Below are 20,608 nucleotides of genomic sequence, written 5' to 3' on the forward strand. Positions count from 1 at the left end.
TTACATGGCTCTGTTTCTTTGCAGAGTGACGGCATATTAAACGCAACGTTTACAATTTTAACCCTGAACTAAAAACCACCATCAACAGATGGCCAAACAGGGTTTTCCATTATGGGAACAGCAGTGAGCGGTTGATCATCAAGCGTCATGGATAGGGACACATGCTCGCGTGTGTATGTCATATGCGGTGTTGGTAGCAACAACGCTGGCGTGCAAGACACAAACTCTGGCGTTGGTCACTCAAACGCGGGAGTGAATGTCAAAATCACCAACCGTCAATTATCCAACGTCCATATTCTCAACGTTATAATTTTCAAAACTATAAATTCCTTCAACCCAATTTATTTTCAGTCACACCACCACTTTTTTATTCTTCTAAAACTCTTCTAAACCAAAAGATTTTGATACAATATGAGCAAATTAAAAAGAAAAGCGGTCAATACTGTAAATGAAAAGACGAGGGTACCCAAATATACCACAATCTTAAACTTTTCCACCTATAAGTCATATTACCGAAAGTGATTGTCTATGGACTGAGTCGAGACAATACAAAGAATTGGTATTCACACTTTGTGTGATCGTCTATGGACACGAGATCGAGACAATACAACAATCAAAGTGTGATTACTTGATAATAGGTTCGGATTTAACCAAACTCTATAGAATCACTATCAAGTAATACGGAGTTAACGTTTGTGTAATTTACTTTAAATAATAAGAACAACAATTATAATTGCGGAAAAAAAAAAGTAAATGACCCATCAAGATTTTGTTAACGAGAAATTCGCAAATGCAGAAAAACCCCGGGACCTAGTCCAGAACTGAATACTCTCAGAATTAAGCCGCTATACAAAATCACACCAACTTCGTATAGTTGAGACCAAGCAACTAAACCTATAGTTCACCTAGTTTCTTAAGTATCATGCGCTTACGACATTCAATAAGCGCACGCACTGGAACAATTCCTTTGGATCGTATTCCAAACAGTAAATGAACAACAAATCTGTTCGGTAACAACTCTATTGAATCTCAGTGATATTAGTTATACAAAGGCTCTTCCGTTTAATCCAATAAACTTCTTTTTCGGGTTTAGATCTATCTACCCAACAAATACCAAAGTAGCAGAGTTTAGATTATGCAATCAAAAATAGGATCTACCAAGATACTATATAATGATGTCAATCTACGCAACTAATCAATCAAATCTATCAAAGATAAACCGATTATAGTTGGATCCCAGACGATCAAGTTTTGTGCACACCAAAGATTATGAACCCAAATAATAAAGCTTCTTTGTCTCCAAATATTCTTAAATCTTCAATAAACACATGCACACCACAACTTGAATCTCTTGCGATCAATCACGCACAGAACGGAGTCTGTTAATCACAAGACTTCTTTAGATCTACAAACGGTTATAAAGATCACGTCGACACTTCGATCTAGTTTGAGTGGATCTTATATCAGAAGAGAAGATTCTCGAGAATAAACAAACTAGGTGCAATCAAAGTTCAACAAACGTTAGCCAATAAAATCAATCGAAAACTAAATAAACTGCAATTATTTAGTTTCCCACCAATGGTACTCGTAGAGCTTCTTGATCCCACATAAGTCTTTAAACGAGCGGTCGTAAGAGAGTTCACCTAATTAGGGTAATTTCCTCCCCGAATAGACGGCTCCACCAGTAACAATACACCAAGGTAGTTTTGTTGGCTCTTAGGATAGTTTGCTCGAAATGAAAACTTTGGTATTTATAGACCAAAGAAGTTTGGACACCAAGGAATTTCCAAAATCGAATATTATGAAGATATGCGATATATTTCCAAATTCGGTTTTCATAATCCCTAGAAATGATTTGTCCAATATTAATCGAAATCCTACTAGAAAATATCCAATTAGTAAATGCACATTATCAATTTTTATTTTCCAGATATATGCATTTTAATTGCTGGTAATTAAAAGCATATAAAATTAACAACCTTAATTAAAAGATTCTCAACTTATTTCGGTCAGGGATCTCCTTGAGTTATTAAGGAATATCTTTGAACAATAAAAGACAAGAGTTACTGATCATGTTCAAAGTATGTCGACGTCTTATTTCTTTGTAAATCCCTTTTCATATTTACAATCTTGGAACCGATTATACCACACTTCCAAACAAACAAGTTTAGAACTGGTTCATCTGATTTCCAAGAACTATGTGATTGATCAAATCAACACAGTAATCATGGGTTTACGGTTTTACCAAACACAAGGATCGGTCCTACCTTAATATGATTACTGGGACCGGTTACATCAGTTACCAAATCCGTTACGTCAATTACCAGGACCGGTTACCATATTCTCATGGTATTACTTGTGATCGGTCACACCAGTTACCAGGATCAGTTACACCAATTACTAGGATCGGTTGCACCAATTACAAGGATCAATTACACACTCTTTTGTGATCGGTTACACCAATTAGTAGGATCGGTTACAACAATTACTAGGATCGGTCACACCAATTACAAATATCGATCATACTATTTTAGGTTATTACTTAGGATCGGCTACACTAATAAAAGTCATACCAATACATAAGTCAGGCATTGTGACTAGTTTTACTAAGATACATAACAATTTATGATCGGTTCTACTAACTTACACATATTGGTAATCCAAAGATATGCAATGAATAACAATACCAATAATCCTAGCGATTTCCCTTTCGATTCATAAAACAAGTTCATGAATGTACTTCCTTTAAAGGAATGTAAACATTGTTTCCTAGGATGAAATCTTCACCCACACCCATACACATAATCACAATAACATTCATACGATTATGTCGATGTCTTATATATGAAGTTCAATAGATAAGCGTTATACTTCGTATTGTAATTCCTTAGCACTATGTCTACTAGAGTATAACCATTCACATCTTCGCAGTTATGTTTTCAATATAGCACGACTTGAAAGATACGTTGGGAATGAAACAGTTCAAGTCAAAATATTACTAACCTCAAGAGGAAGGATGATATCGTCGATGTAGCTTGTTATTTCTTCACATTCTTCAAGTCTTCGAGTAATACTTGTATGTCTCCTCATCCTAATCTTTCTAGCCTAACATATACGAAGTTGTCTCTAGTACATAATCAAGCGAATCTTTAATTGAGTTTTGATTCACTAAAATATGACAACCAAACTTGACATACCAACACTTGGTGGGTTCAACCGAGCTATGCTCTAACAGTAAAAAAGAGAAGAGATTGAAGAAATGAAACGGCACCGCGGCCTTCCACAAGTGTAGATTATTCTCAAAATCGGGAAGCAGAGTTTGCTTCGCCGAGTGTCGTTGGTGCTCCATCATTAGTCCAAGGTCATTTGTCGGGGCATCAACACCGGTCTGAGGGTTATTATAGAATGAGAGGTGGATTTTCAGACTTAAAGGTTGTTTATGAAGGTCTACCCCCTCGTGTCCGAGAAATGGTTGACAGATATCCCTGGCGTGCACTTTATAGTGTGAATCTTAGAAGACACAACAACAAAATAACGACAACATTGATAGAAAGGTGGTGGCGTACGGCACACACGTTCCATTTTATGGATTTTGAAATTGGTAAGCTTGTTTAAATTTTATTTTTTAAATAATTATTAAATAATCAAAAGAATTAATCATAGTTGATATTATTTTTGTAATAGAAATTACACCCCTTGATTTGTATTTCATTTGTGGGATCCCAATTGGAGTGGGAGATCCGGTACCATACAACCAAGACGAATGGATACCAAATGGTAAATGGCAAACACTTCTTCCCTCGTTTATAGAATCAGAAATACGTGAAGATCATAAAGAATTGAAAGGAGGTGGGATATTATGTTCAGCGTTGAAGTATTTCCTTACCCAAAGCAGAAACCCAGAAGATGTATACGACTATCCTGAACTCGAAAGGGTGATTATCTTATGAGTACTGGGTCAGACATTCTTCCAAACTCAACTTATGTTGCTCTTGTTTGTTTGTTTGAAGCGTTAGAAGATCTTGACAAAGCACCAGATTTTGACTGGGGCTCTGCAATTTTAGCAGAATTGTATTGTAGGTTGGATCAAGAGTCCATGGGTATAGTTAACTTCACTCGTTTCTGGGGCTTCATAGAGGTAAATATCAAAATTATTATTTTTAAATTTAAATAATTTTTATGAAGAAATGTATATTAAGTCAAAATACTAAAATTATAGAGTAATTTGTAGTATTGGTGGTGTATCTACTTCTGTGTTGGTAAACCATCCTTAAAGACGACACCCATATATTTCCAATCTTGAACATGTACGTCTCGACCAACTGGGCGAGGAACACTGGCAGCGACGTCTCGGGTTCCAGTTTTTTTTTAGAGGTTTCATCAGATGACTCAGAGCCACAAGAATATAGTTGTTCACCCTTACATTGGTTTTCCTCATTATGGTGTTAATGATGGAGAACGTATTCTTGATTATTCTATCCATAAAGTTGTTTTTTACACTCCAGAAACAGAAAAAGGGGTTTGGTACCTGGGAGAAAGACTGCAGTACCAAATACAAGATATATATGCAATTGCAATTAACTCGCCATCACATATGCAAACCTATGGATCAGATTTTGATCGGCTGAGAAGAATCAATTGGGAGAGGTATGAACTAAATACACAGAGGAATATTAGTGAAGCGCAGTATGTCAACTGGTACAAGTCGATTGCGAATCATATCATTTGGATACACAACATGCACATCTACGGGTTTTATTTCCCAGGGTTATCACGCCTGGCTCATGATGCAAATATTGTTCCCAGACAGCCACCTCCAAAAGAGCCATGCTTTATGACTTACCGCACCACGGGTGCAAGGTCTTCATCATCTTCGTCAAATATGCCCGAAATTCGTCGGGAAATGCCAAGTATTACTTCACAGAGCCAACCACGATCCTCGTTGTTTCCCAAGTTATGGAACGTGATTATCCTTACTACAATGTGACTGCCAGTTACGAAGAGTTGCAGAGCCAACTAAACAATATGTATTGGCTGGATCGCCAAATGGAGGCTATACACTTGGATGTGTGTCGGAAATGGCACGAGGAAACAATGTTTGGATTGAGTCCAACTGTAAATGATGATGGGCGTTCACCGTCTACCGATTACCCAGGAGCAACAGATCATTGCACGATAGTGATAATACAGTGGTGGGAGAAACACAAGTACGAAAGAGTTCTTCACCACATGTACGGTACATTACTTCACCACAAACTGTGCATGTATCTCAACCTCAAGTAATTCAGCTAGATCCTAGGCGCATTTCATCATCATTCTCTCCCTACAACCCAATGATTGCTACATTGTTACACCACCACAACAACAACAACAAACATCTAATGTTGGCAGCTGGGGACCGAGTGCTTTCCAACCGATCCAACCGAGTGCTTTCCAATCACCTAATGTTGTTCAACCAGTTTTCCCCCTTTGGAAATTTAGTTAGTATGTTGGCAGCTCGGGATATCCCAGGTCTTGGAGAATTCTTGACTCCAGAATATAACAATGAAGGAGATAGCGATGAGTGACGTTAGAGACATTGTAGTTTTTTTTTAATTCTGTTATATTTGTAATTCTAGTTTTAAAAGTACGACGGTTTGACTTAAGTGAAATTACATATGTTTAAAATTAAGAATTTTACATTAACATGATCAGTGAGAAGTTCTAGGTGGAACAACACCTACAAAGAAGGGGTTGAAATTGTTCAACACCTTAAGGATTTCAAAATATTTTTTGAATGAAAAAGCCACATTTTTCCATCTTCGTCAGTCAGCCAAAGATGTTGTTACCATCTCAGTATCAGTTTCACCTCTCAGTCTATATCGATTGACTTGCATAGTTAAAGCTACAAACTCATTTACTTCTTTCTTAATTGTACCAAAACGATATTCTATTTCGCATATAACACGACGACTCGGATTACGGGTGTCACTGCAGAATCCGTGGTGAATAACCGCCTAGAAATTCATCCATGGATAGTTTGCTGAAGCAAACTGAGTAAATAAAAAAAACATAGTTTCTGCAAATAGACTCATCTTCTTCTTCTTCTTCTTCAGTATACGGAGCTCGCCGAACTAACAAGGGTCGAGACATTTTCTTTCGAAAAATTTGTTGAATTCGAGAATTGAAGAATTTTTTTAAGCTCAGAGTATAAGATTAAAGAAGACTAGATGTGTGAATTTGGAAGGAAATATTTATAGAACTCAAAATTCCAACCATTTGATGATATGGATTTACAGCCGACCAGATTTAGGCGTTGGGGATTTTGGGTCAAACGCTGGAGGGTTAAGGAAAGACGCTGGCATTTGATGGAATAACGGGCGCTTATGTGGCAAACGCCAGCGTTTTTGGCACAACCACCAGTGCTTGTACGTAGACCGCCCTGCCTTCCTTCAACCGCGCGCTTGTTCTTCCATCTCACTCAACAAACCAACAAATTTGTTGATTTATCCATCCGTTTTTCATATTTGTTGAATCTATAGTGGGATCAAAATCAACAAATCCTTGTTTTGTTAAGTCCATAGAAACTGCTCTTCTCCGACAAAAACAACAAATATTAAACAGATGACACTTGCAATTTGTTAATCTTGTAAGTGAAAGTTGAGAAGGCATGATTATTTCATTATGCGACCAAATTCATGGGCACACTTGGATGGTAGTGTTCCTTATGACGATGAAAATGCCCAATTACAAATTCACCACGTTTTTTTAGAGTTTTAAAATAAGCATAACTGGCATCAGCTGATTGATTAAAGTTCAACTGTATTAATACATTTTTTAAAAATTCAATAAACATTATAATTCATAATAGAGAAGCAATACTATTTTTTTGGAATTAAATTTAGATCTCATCTCACCAATTCATTAATTTTTTTGGTCTTAGTGTTTTTATTTGTAACTCGAGTGGCAGGAGGAAGGTCGATATTAGGTCTACTACCCGAACCTGCTCAAATCAGAAGCAACTCATATGTTTAGGCATCTATTTGCACCTAACTTGGATAAGACTACTACGGATTATTCGACGTCAAGTCACCTGACGCTCCTTTTAAATCGTAGAATTTCACAGTCTGAATGATTAGACAGTGATCAAATTTTATGGGAAAGTATTATGAAGTGTCAAATTACTTGACGAGTTGGATTGGAGTCCGAAATATATTCGACAAAAGGGTGGAACATGCTTTGGAAATGGAGAGATGTGCTTTACTGTAGAACCATTGATTTGAGAATATGCTGCCGCATAGTAATCAGGTGTTGAACTCTCACTTGCCAAATAAACAAATGGTCATAATCTCGTTATGGGAGTTTGGTTTATTATTTTAAATCTAGGTGAGCAACCAACAAAATTAGAAGTTCACATAAATGGTTAAAAAGATCAATATCAATAATTTCTGGGTGAAATGGACATGTAAAATTTAATACTATTTAAATGGACGAAAATGTAAAAATAGCCAGGATGTAAACAGTTTCATCCTACCAATTTTCAAATAATTTTTTTTATTTTTAATTTATATTAAGATGCATGCAGTTTCATCCTCCTCTTTTTTAAGTTTAAGTCAGGATGAATCCAATTTCATTTTTTTTTCTTTATCCATTTCACCCATACTAATTTTTACTCGTTCATTTGAACCATGTTTTAAAAATATTTGGACATGTGACCCATTTTCCGATTGGAGTTTTGGTAGGAAACTTCCTTACGATCAAATATCAGAGTCAGCAATAACACGATTTTAATTTTAATCCGAAAAAGTACAATCTGCTCAACAATGCGTTTGCACATCGAATATAATGGTGTGCTGTGCTCCCACGAATCGTGGAAACTCAAATTATGTCTACTTGATAAACCTGTACATAAACAAAGCACGAGCTGGTCATTTTAATATGGGACGGGATGGCTTTGATACGAACCTAACCCAAAATTAGAGCAAGATTCAAATTGCGGAAGCTTTCAATTCGAATATAACCCAAAAGTAGAGCAAGATTCAACTTTAATTTGTTTAGATGCACTTTGTACATTGTTTATATGTTTGTTACTGGGTCCAAAGATCTGTCGTACATTCAAACTTAAAGTCATCTTAGTGCAACGTCCAGCTTAAATGTCCTACGTGACTCGTCAAAAGAAAGTCTCAATATGGAATAATATTTTGGGACTATCTACCATATCTTGTACAGAAGTTGTAGGTACACAAAATACAAAATAGGCTAACCACGTGGCTGTACAGGAGGTCACGACATAAGTCTGAAAAATCTCACTCAAAGATTTTGCATTATTCTCCAAGATCCCAATCAATGACTTGTCAAATCCAAAGTCAAAATCACCTCGCCACTGATTAACAACACGAAGTAAAAACACGTGTACGCACGGAAGCATCCCAAATCGAAGTAACTCGCATAAAGAACTTAAAGCATGAAAGATCACTTGGAGTACCCAACAAGATACCAATCACAAATAAGATAGGCGAAGTAAGGTTACTTGACTGAAAAGATAACCCGCGAAGTTAGTAAATTATTGAGCAAGAAAAAAGACAGTTATCCCGACAAGTTTCCAAAGCGTCAGCGAAAGAAGGGGATAAACTTTATGGAAAATGGTTTGGGCGAAGTAAAAAGCTAACCCACGAGAACACAGTGCCCTTGGACGAATTAAAATGAGATGTATTCTATTAGGATTGGAAGGTCTATAAATAAGAGGTTACATTTTGGCGTCCAGAAACAACGAACTTAGATTGGGGATCCATCCTCATCTAAGAGGTTGAGAAAAGTTGAAATTGTTTTAAAATCATAAGAGTTAGAGATCTTGGTGAATCGTCTTTTGCGAGTTAGGGTTTTGTAGTTTGAACGGTTTATTCATAACTAAGATTGGAGATCTAGAAGAGGGAGTAATCTTTGGGTGTTGCATCGTAAGATTGGCTAGGATTGAGAAGCAGGGGTTGATTTGGAGATAGCGAATCAAGGACTAGTTGATGGCCAGGACGAAGGACCGAGCGAGGCACTTGATAGCAACGAGGAGAAGCAAACGTTTGGAGGCGAAAAGAGGAGGAAGAATGAAAAGGGGAGAAACATCGGTTGCAGGAGAAAGGCAAGGCATGAACCAATGGCGGAATGAAGAGGCCAGATAAGATGACTTCAGAGAGGGTTCAATGCACACTTCCGACACAGGCACCACTGCAGGTATATAAATGACACGCGAAGAGATGGAGGAGAATATCGGTGAAGAACATATGATGTTGGAACAATTAAGGGAGACACTTCGCCTCGAGAGGGAACGAGACTGGGATTTAGCGGAACAACAAATTAAGCTGATGAGACAAAACGCAATGTTAACGATAGAAATCGCCAACTCAATGAGGAAATAGCAGCTGATGTCACGGACTCTGAAGCGATAACGATGTCGTCAGAAGAAGATGAACGGCGACAAAGGAGATATGCTTACGAGGAAGATGTAGGAAAACGAAAAAGGAGGCAACGAAGAGAAAGAAGCGAAGAAATAGATCTAAGAAGAGCGTTGGAGATGATGATATGGGAAGATCAAAGACGAAGATACAAAGAAGAAAGGAGGAACGAAGATTAAAGGAGGCGAGAAGGGGAAAGGAAACACGATGAAAACCGAAGATACGAGGAAGAAGTAATACATCAGTAAGGAAGGCTTAGCGTGATGAGAGGCAATCATCACGAAGAAAATGGAAGAAACCTGAATCAAGAGGTCATGAACGAATTACAGGATATGAGGACATTGATAAACAATTCTCGACGAGGTGGCAGGGTGCAGTCGGCAGAGGCGATAGAGGAAGCTGACAAATCTCCATTCACCTACGAGATAATATATGCGGACATTCCTGAGAAATGTGTACTACCAACATTTGCAAGCATATTCAGCGGGTCAGAAAGTGTTGTGCAACACCTAAAACAGAATACTTTTTCATTGATGCAGTGGGGACGAAATGATGCGGTACTCTGTAAGTATTTCCCTGTGAGCTTAACTGGAGAAGCGTTGGCTTGGTTTGATGGGCTACCAGAAAGGTCGATCTCGTCATTTAAAGACCTGCAGAGAATATTCTTGAAAACCTATACGAGTAACAACATGCTGAGGTCGGGGATCGAGACCCTATTCAATCTAAGGCGAAGACCTGCGGAGAGCCTACGAGGACTGGTAACAAGATGGAGGACAGTATGTAGCGAACTCGTAGGAAGAGTTTGATGAGAAAATTTTTATCCTAGCCTTTGTGAACGCCTTAATACCGATCGACCTGCTCTACACCCAAATATTCATAATCTGGAACTCCTTGGAAATGAATGAATTAAGGGAGTACCATGAGGAATACATGGCGTTGGAGGAGAAGCAGAGGCAAGCCAGCGAAGTAACGCCGATCCCAGCAAAGGAAGGAAATTCAAGGCTATTACCAAGAACAGTGCATGTCATGGAGGACGATCTGAAATATGAAAAAGGGGAGCCTTCAACCCCAATTCCTGCGAAACTTGTAGCTGTGTCAAGCGGAAATTAGGAATGGATCGATCAACAAAGATATGAGGAGTCAAGACGAAGGAATTATGAGCCGCGAAGTCATAACACGGGATATCAGCAAAGAAAAAATCAAGGACCTAGATTTGGAGAGCGAAGACCGAGTGCACCAGCTTTTGAAGATGTAAAACTTCCCAGACGCAATACAACTGTGGAAAAGATAAGGGAAGCGATAGTATTGACGGAGGAGATCCCGCCCCCACCAAATTTGGGAAGAGAACCACCTTCGGGGTTTAGGAGTCATGAGTTCTGCAGGTATCATCGATTTCATGGGCATCATACGAATGACTGTCGGAACATCCGAAGAATTATACTTCGTCTAGTAGAACAGGGAAAACTCGCACATTTCCTGGAGAATTATGTGCCTCCACCACCACCACCACCTCGTGACAATCAACAAGTGTGCTGAATTGAAATAGATCGGGAACCCAAAAACTGAACTGTAATTCGATAATACATTCAGCTAAGAGCATTCAAAATTTCCATGATAATACACTCAATAGAGTGCATAAGAGGTACTTCGAAGGAAATGAGATATTCAGTATCGCGAAGAATGAGCCATTGGAAGAGTGGCAAAAGAGAGAGATAACGTTCCCAGCAAAGGACGCACCTGAAGGAGGAGCTTCACACACAGACCCATTGGTCATAACATTGAACTTTAGGAAATACTCAAAGTGGGAGGAAGATCATGTCAAGAAAGGAAAATTTTGGGTATTAGATAGAATCCTGGTAGATACGGGGAGCTCGGTTGACATAATCTTTTATCATGCATTTAGAACCATGGGGTACAAGGATTCTGACCTTGTGTCATCAACATACAACATATATGGATTTAACGGAGTCGCATCAAAGCCAAAGAGAGAACTAGTCGTAAAAAAATTCGCGGGCGAGTTGGAAACAAAAGTTACAGTCTGCGTGATAGACATAAACTCGCCTTATAACGCTCTCATAAGCCGGCCATGGATCCATGGGATAAAAGGAGTTGCGTCGACATATCATCAAGCCATACGATTCCCTATGCCAAGTGCGGTAGGAGAAATCAAAGGAGATCTAAAGGTGCGAGAGAATGTAATGAAAAGGATCTCCATAACTACAATGAGAAACTATTAAGAAAGATAGAACAAAAGAAGAAGGTGTACGAAGCAAAAAGGGCGGAGCATCTAATGATATTCACAATTGGAGTAAGCAAAGGGAAAACTAGGTCCCAAAAGGGTATAGAAGAGGTAGATAAAACGTTGGTTGCCAACGAAAAGGACCACGAGGTGACTCCGGAGAGGGAAGGTCTGATTGAAATAAACCAAAATGGGAAGACAAAGAAAGGGAAAAGGGCAGAAGAAAGCGAAGCAATACAAAATGAGAAAGAAACTCCTCTCGCCAAGGAAAAACAAACCCCACGAGGTGGAGCAAAAGCAAACGTTACCAAACGCAAAAGGGTATCGGTACCAGAGACTGAGGGAAACGACGAAGGAAAGAAAGCACGGAGTACAAGAAGCGGGCCGAAAGACGCTTGCGAATAAGATAAGGATATGGAACGATTAAAGGACGAACTCTACCAAGAAAGTTGAAGGAAGGAAGACCATGTAAGGGAGCGGATAAGGCCAGAAAGATAAAATGAGAAACTCATAATTAAGAACAATCACCTGAAAGGAAAACAAGCGGAGCACAATACTCAAAAAGAAGAAAACGCTTCGAGAAGAAATTTAGCAGCTGAAGGGCATCAAGAATATTGGCGAAAAGCGAAGGGGCGAGGAGAGCGAGAAGAACGGGAAGATTTAAAAAGAGCCATAGAACATAGCAAGAGGGAATTCAGAGAAAAGAAGTATCGGACACAATAATTAAGAATGACCCGCAAGCGGGGAGTAACAAGCAATGTCCCGGCAACCGGAAGAACGTCTGGGTTGCAGGGGCGACCGGAATGATGAACAAATGCGTGAGAAGTGAGCCTTGCAAACCAGAAATAGCGGCGTTATTCTCGTTGAAACAAAGGGATAATGAAAACTTGCAAAGTATTGTGGCGAGATGGGACATGATTTGCGGTGAGTTGAAAAGAAGATTGTCAGAAGAAGATTTAGTGTGCTCATTCATCTTTGCGATATCAACAAGTCACCCTTTATTCTTGGTATTGTTCAAGATCAGGAACGAAGTAGGGATGAAGGAATTGAAGAGGTATCAGTCGGAACACATTCGCATGGAAGAAGAATACTAATAGCCGAGGAAGGATTGTAGAACCAAGAATATTGTACTTATTTTAGTGAATTTATCATTTAAGCAATGTACCAGATTTGACAAACGACAGCAATGATATTTCAGAATTTTGATGAATCAATTCAAAGATATTAATTCTCATGTGTATGAAGTAATCAAAGCGAAATAAACCACAACCCAGGCAAGTAAGACCTCGTATTAGGAGGCAAATAAGACCCACGAAGTAAATAGTTTCTAGGGAAACTTAAAACCTCCGCCTAGGAAGGCTGAGAATCCACGGCGTGCACCCTAGTTCGCACAAGAAGTGCAAGAGGAAAGTCCTAATGCACGTCGTGAAAAACTCTCAGAGAAATAAGTTAGGGGTAATGATAAGACCTGTCCGCTAGTGTCCCTTTTATGATGGCCTTCGGTAAGGGGTGCAGAAATATGACCAAGGCACCGACGTATTCGGTTGAGCTGCGGGTGTCTGGGACGTCTGGAGCGTTACCGGCCATGTCCGTATGGCAAGTCTTGTCTACGATGCACTTGATCCCAAAGAAACCTCACTTAGGGTGTGACTTCGTAACGACAAGCCATATCGGCGAATGGGATAAGAATCACAAAAACAACTGAATGTCGTAATAACTGTATGTGAGGAGACCAACATGCATGTTAGGGTTAACCTCCTTGAAGGGGCAATCAGGGGGAATATAAAGGGATGTCATCTCCATATTAGGGAGCTATGTGACCGAGAAACACGACAATGTCATGGGGATAATATAGGCCTGTCACATTGTCGCGAGATGGGGTTCAAAACGAATGGTAAGACGAGGATGATGGATTATTATTTGAAAGAATAATAAGCGCCTGATACTTCGTCGAATTAAGATCCTTCAAAAAGGATGGGGCGCAATAAGACCTTCATTAGGAGGCGCAATAAGACCTCAAAAAGCAACACATGAATAAAAGGTTGAATAAAACCAGTTATAACCCGGAGTAACATTAAAGGCAACCAATGCTATAGGCAATCAGAAACGGGATTATCATCAAATGTATAAAAGAGGCAAAGGCAAACAAATAAGACGGTAAAGAGACAAAGACAACATGAGAGGCATGGGTGAGAATACAAAATAAGAATATGCAATGGGGAAAGCAGCAGGGTTCAAAACTTAGGCGAAATAAAACAAATCCATTTCATACCTCATGAATGCACAAAAGAATAAGAGGCAAGTATATACTTTAAATTTTGTTATTCTTTTGAGTATTCCCTCGGCAAGTATATACTTGACAAAAGGGTTAGGGGGATGTGGTACTCTGTTGAAAAATCGCAATATTGGTATGCTTAACGAAAGTATAAAACAACCGAAAATATAAGGATTCGAGATGTTTTTCCCCCCAAGCTTGGGAGCGCCCAGACAGAGAGATTGTTTCCAAAATAACTAAAGGTGAAACTTAAAATAAGGGAAAAGAAAAGTTAAGATTGTTGCTGAAGAGGAATGCCATCAGTAACTGTTATCTCAGAGACATCAGCACCAGCTTTGCCAAGGTCAGCCCCAATATCCGCATTAGGATTTGAAGGTTGTCCGGAAAATCTTGTAGAAGCAAAGGCATCCTTGGTCTCTTCCTCTTAGACATTTGCCTCCTTGCTCTTCGGCTCATCGTCACCTCCATCAAAACTCTCTTCTTCGCCGGAGACGGTTTTGTCGTCGACTGGCTGCTCATCGTCAGAGAAAATCTCCAGAGGAAAAGTGGGATGAGGAATACCATACTCGTCGCAGAAATTGTTGAAGAGAGATACCGAGTAGTTTTGAGTATTCTTACGAGATAATTTCGCCACTTTTGCGGAATCCTCCATCATATCGTCGATATCAGCATTCAAATCCTTAACGTCGTCTCTAAGGCGAGAAACCTCGTTGCGAGACTCATCCCTGCCATGAGAAAGGTGAAGGATTTGATTCTTGTAGCGCTCTTCAGATTCTGCAAAGACGAAATGAAATTTTATCAGAAACTTGAAATTTGGTTTGTCCATAACTACAAGCGCACCTAAAACCACCCTCCATTTGTAAGATAGTAGCGTTCAAAGTCTCTTGGATATCATAATACAAATGATCCAGTCTGGAGACTTCTAGATACGACTCTCGGAGCTGAACGCATAACTCGTGATACGAATCGTCCCAACCTTTACCATGACCGGACTTCGAAGTATCTTTTTTAGGATGAATGGCGAGGGTACCCTTGTTCTTACGAAGATCAACAGACTTGGCTTGAGAACAAGATTTAACGGATTTTGGGCGCGAGGAGGCCTCTAGCTGATCCTGAAGGAACTCCACCTTTTTCTTCAAACAGTCGATTTCCTCGTTCAAACCAGTAACAACGCGGAGAGATTTACGAAAATCAACCGCAACTTGATTCTTTCTGTTGATCGTACGTTCCTTATCCTCCTCAATATCTTAATTAAAGATAATGACGAGGAGTGAAGATTCCTCGAAGTAATGAGAGAGTTATTGAGTCACTGGATCTCTAGATTGAGGCGTTCATTCTCGTCATGAAAATGGTGATTCAATTCCTCGTTACGAGAGAAATCGATAGACAAACGGTCCACTTGTGAGAAAAGAGTTTCGACCTTCTCATTCAGAATCTCATTTTCGGTCATATAGCAATCATTCTGAGTTGAGAGGTTCAAGTTTTCAATGTGAATATCTTCAAGAGAGGCAGACGCTTCGGAAGCATCCATTTGACGTTTCATGCATCGAGCTTGACGAAATACGAAATAAGAAAATAACAGAGATAAAGATTGGCAAGAAATGGATTTACGAGGGGAAGAACTTACTCTGAATCTTGTCCACCTTCTTGACTTGCTTGATGGAGTATTCTTTCTCTTCGTTAAGCTCCTTCGTCAAAGCCTTGATTTGAGCATCATCCTTCTTCATTTTCTCGCGGATAAGTCTAATCTCCACTAAGATGGCTATGTGACGATTGACTTCATGCGAACCGATAAGGTGAAATTTAGAAATGGATCTCAAAATGCTATGAAGACGCGGTCGAAGAAGTATAAAGGGCTCACCACGTTCATTAAAGCAGAATGTTGTTGAAGAGTCAGATTCATGGATGCGTTCAGCAGTACGGATGAATATTGAGAAAGGAAGTCGTCAGCACTAAAAGTCACCAAATATTCAAGGGCACGAGACCCCGTGGAGGGATCTTCACGAGCCCTGTGATAAATACCCTGCAGAAACTTCATGTCTGGATCGTAGAGAGGATTAGACATCACAGATGAAATCTTTTGCTTACCCTTGTTACGAGGGGGAGGTTCCTTTGGGTATTCCTCGAGATGCACGACCAAAGGAGGAGGAACGGGAGGATCAAAAAATTTGGGAGAAGTAGTTGTATGAGGCGAGAAAACTGGTGCTTAGGAGGAGCAGGATGAGTTGGAGGAACAACATAACTCCTAACCGTTGTCAAACCAGCCAAGTCCAAGGTCCTACGCTGCCTTTTAGGCTCGCCAGAAGAGGGGGCGTGGGAGGCACCAGTCTGCGAAATAACGAGTTCAAAACGATTAAGGGATGACAGGACTATAATACACGAAGTGGCAACTTTCAGCGAACTAGAGATACGTGAATTAAAGGGGAAGGCGTAGTATGATGATCACGTCTTTTTCGTCCCTTAGTTGGCTCAGAAGCAGGTTGCTTAACAAGGGGAACATCATCCTGCGAAGAGTAAGGGGTAAGAATCTAAAGTTACATCGCGGAAAAGAAAGTAATGTGCGAAGTGGATACCTGTTTGGGAGCAGGAGATTCCACAGTAACATCCCTTTCTTTGCGATCCTTGGGGAGACCAGCAGCAGGAATTTCGTAGTAAGTAGAAGAGAAAAAGGATATGAGAACGTACAAAACCCAAAGAAATATAAATATCTAAGATACAAAACAATACCTCAGTTGGCACGGACCATCGGAGCTTCCAGGGATCGCAACCGGCGAGATAACAATGTTTGGGAAGAGGTCCTTTGCGAGGAATCCCTTTCTCATCAACACCCCAGATTAAGGGCCCCCCTACCACCAGAGGAAACATCATCCAGTCTTCTTCGAATGAAAAGCGAAGTCGTTCATCTCATCCTAGTTTGAGAGGAACCACATCTAAAAGAAGGGCTTTAGACGGGGCAGAGACAGTGTTCCGAATAAGTTCAATGCCTCACTCCTGATACTTTCTCGTGATTGTAAACCCAGCGGAATAATTAGCCACGAGAGAGTCCACGTTATAGTCCCGAGGATCGTATTCCTCAGCCATTAACGGAACTTGCGAAGTGTCGTTCTCTGAGCGAATCGTAAACTCATTGGAAATACGAATTGCATTGACAGAAAGCTGGAAAGCCCCACACTGAAGCATGTTCAGGATCTCAAGGAAGATAGAGTTCGAAGGGTTATAGAGGGGAAAATATAACCCGGCTCTTAACTGACCCACGGTGACGATCATCTTGTCTGCAGACCACATACCGAATTGAATCCACCTATAATTCAGTTCCATGACTTGAGTCGCAGAAACAGGAGGACTTACGGAAGAATCAACGGCGGGGGTCAAAGTTAAACCCATCTTCTGAAAATCTTCTTAGAATTCCTCAAAAGTTTTGAGTGAGGTAGGTGTTGAAGCTATCTTTTGAGCCATGACGATAAAAGAAAAGCGATAAAACTGAAAAAAGAGAAAGATGACAACAATGGCAGGAGCAGAAGCAGTAGCAATAACAACTTAAGTTCGACGCAAAGAATAAAAGGGAGAAGAAACCCCAACCCTCTTCCAAAACGAGACATTTATAGTATAAAAAAGGTAACCGGTAAAAACAGGTTGTCGACACGTTCGAAGAATCCAGACCGATAATAGCCGGTTACCAGGAGAACGTGGCCACGTGGAAGCAAGAAGATGGAGAATGTGGAAGTTAGGGAATTTCGAGAGGTTCTTATTCCATTCTCATGTGATTCGAACAGAACAAGAAAAGGCAAAATGTAGGTACACAAAATAGGCTCACCACGTGGCCGCACAAGAGGGCACGAAATAAGTCTGAAGAATCTCACTCAAAGATTTTGTATTATTCCCCAAGATCCCAATCAGTGACTTGTCAAATCAAAATTCAAAATCACCTCGCCACTGATTAACAACACGAAGTAAGAACACGTGTACGCACGGAAGCATAACTCGCATAAGAATTTAAAGCACGAAAGGTCACTTGGAGTACCCAAAAAGATACCAATCACGAAATCAGATAGGCGAAGTAAGGTTACTTGGCTGAAAAGATAACCCACGAAGTTAGTAAATTATTGAGCAAGAAAAGAGACAGCTGTCCCGACAAGTTCCCAAAGGCGTCAGTGAAAGAAGAGGAGAAACTTTATGGAAAATGGTCTGGGCGAAGTAAAAAGCTAACCCACGAGAACACGATGACCTTGGACGAAGTAAAATGAGTTGTATTCCATTAGTATTGGAAGGTCTATAAATAGAGGCCCTTGGGCAATGTAAAGAGCTCGGATTTTTGGGTAAGAATAGTCTTGCTTAGAGTGTGAGACTAGGGTTTCCTTGTATCCAAAACTTGTACTTTCATGACCTTGAGTGGTTGATCAATAAATAATTTCTTATCCAAATTATCTATTATGTCTTAGATCTCGTTTGTTTCTTATTTGGGTGTGCTACTGGATTTTCATTAGTTAAAAAAGTTTTGTAATGTCCCTGATGAAGAAATCGTGTACTCAGTTGGGTTACTACAATCAAGTGGTTTGAATGATTGGGAGTAACAGGAAGAAAAAAATAACGAGATATTAAGGTTGTGTTTGGTATTGTTTTTAAAGACAGATTTCTGTTTTTAAAAACAAGAAAACAGAAAACAAGAGAAAATGAGTTTGGTATAGGCATTTTCAGAAAACGTTTTCTATTTTTAAAAACAGAAAAATGAAATCAACAAATAGTTTTTTTTTGTGTTAATTCTTTTTTATTTTTTGTTCCTTCTTCTTCTTTTTCAGAACAAAGTAAGAGATCAGGAAATATGCAAGTGAGTCATGACCACTATCACTATCTCTTAGACGAGTCTTTACACTTGATCTGATTTAGTTGATTTTCCTTAGTTTTCAAAAACAGTTTTTATCCTACCAAACAATATTTAGAAAATGAAACAAGGAAAAACGAGTGTGTTTTTAAAACAGTAGAAAACTATTTTTGAAAACTGTTTTTAAAAATTGTACCAAATAGGCCCTAAGGTTTTGTGATAAATTTGTAATCAAGTTTAAGCGGTATACATTTTTTCTTAGATTTTCTCTCAATGTTTTTTTAGGTCTTTATGATTTTAGATAGATTATGAGTTAATTTATCAGATTTATAAGTTACATATGATTGGATCTCTTTTATTTCTTATTTAGTTTTCCTTTTCAATGGGGTTTTCTTTAACGGTTTGGATCTCCCTATGTTTAATGGCCTTTTAACTTTCTTTTTTTGCAGGTTTTCTTCTGATTTTTGTAATGGATTCCATCCCTTGTTGGATCTTTGTGCTATGGTTATGCATCTTTCAGTCGATAGTATTATCAAATGTTGCAGTGTTGCAAAATACACCCTTCCTCCGTCCAGCAGTATTGCGCAACAAGAAGATACCAAGTTTGAAGCTTTCTCGGTATGAGACATACATTCGTTTCCCTTGTAAAGTGTTTGCAACTATGAGCAACCAATGGAATAGACCTATCCAATACCCGATTCAATATCAAAAAATTTAAAATTCAAAATTTCCCCCTAAACATTCCTGTGATTTCAGCAGTCAGCAAATTATGCCGGAATACATGCAAATCGTAACGACCAGAATATATTTTCTTCTCATCCCATATTATTCTAAAATTGTTAGTTAGGAAACAATATATTTTTGGTGTAAATAGATTTGATCCTTTTATGTGTATAAAGAATAAAAACAACTGGTGTTATCTTAAGCTTTTCATTACCCTTACCCTAAAAATTATCTTTGTTTCCATAAAGTAATGGAATCTGGCAGCAACATCAACAACCTATTAGAGATTACTAAGAGGGTGAGGAATGCCTCTATAAGAAGAAGCAGAGGTGGTATTGCTTCTGTAAGGAATCTGAATGAAGTCGTAGATGGATGGTCTAACAGTTTGATAAGAAAACTTATGACCAATGATGATGAAATAGAAACATTGCAAGTGAAAGATGATCTGAATACACTCTGGAAATAATATAAGAAGGGAGAAATGAAAGTTGTGGGAAAGCATATGTATGTTTTTAAGTTTAATACCCAGAAATAGATGAAGGATGTGTTAAAAAAATCTCCATGGAATGTTCAGGGAAGTAAACTGGTCTGCAGGAATACTCTAGAGCAACTGCATGCAAAGATTATGTCTTCACTACTCAAGAATGGATTGTTCAAATGAAAGAATTACTCCTAGAACATCATCATGAAGCCGTAGTCAATGAAGCAATAGAAGACATAGGTATAAAATCTCAACAGATCCTAAGAACAGCAGGCCTAAATTTAGGTATCATTGGGTCAAGCAACCACACAGTCTCTGTGATCAATGTTATGTAGTTGATCATGATGATGCGACATGTGAAGAAGTAGCTGAGATACTGAGGGAAAGAGAAATGACGCAGGAAGAATACGAAGCTTACTATATTGCAAAGAACCAAAATGTCGAGAAAAGGATTGAAAATGAGACGGAAGATAAAGATCTCGATTTTGTTCACGTTGAAAAATGATTATTTGAATAATGCTGGGGAAGCTAGACACACTAAGAGGGATGGAAATCAACCCATCCATTCAAATGGGTCTAATCTATCCATTCAAGGTCCTATATTGGCTGCTCATGGAGGGAACATTAACAACAATGTTGTTAATGA

The sequence above is a fragment of the Papaver somniferum genome, chromosome 6, assembly GCF_003573695.1.
Source record: "Papaver somniferum cultivar HN1 chromosome 6, ASM357369v1, whole genome shotgun sequence".
Lineage (NCBI taxonomy): Eukaryota > Viridiplantae > Streptophyta > Magnoliopsida > Ranunculales > Papaveraceae > Papaver > Papaver somniferum.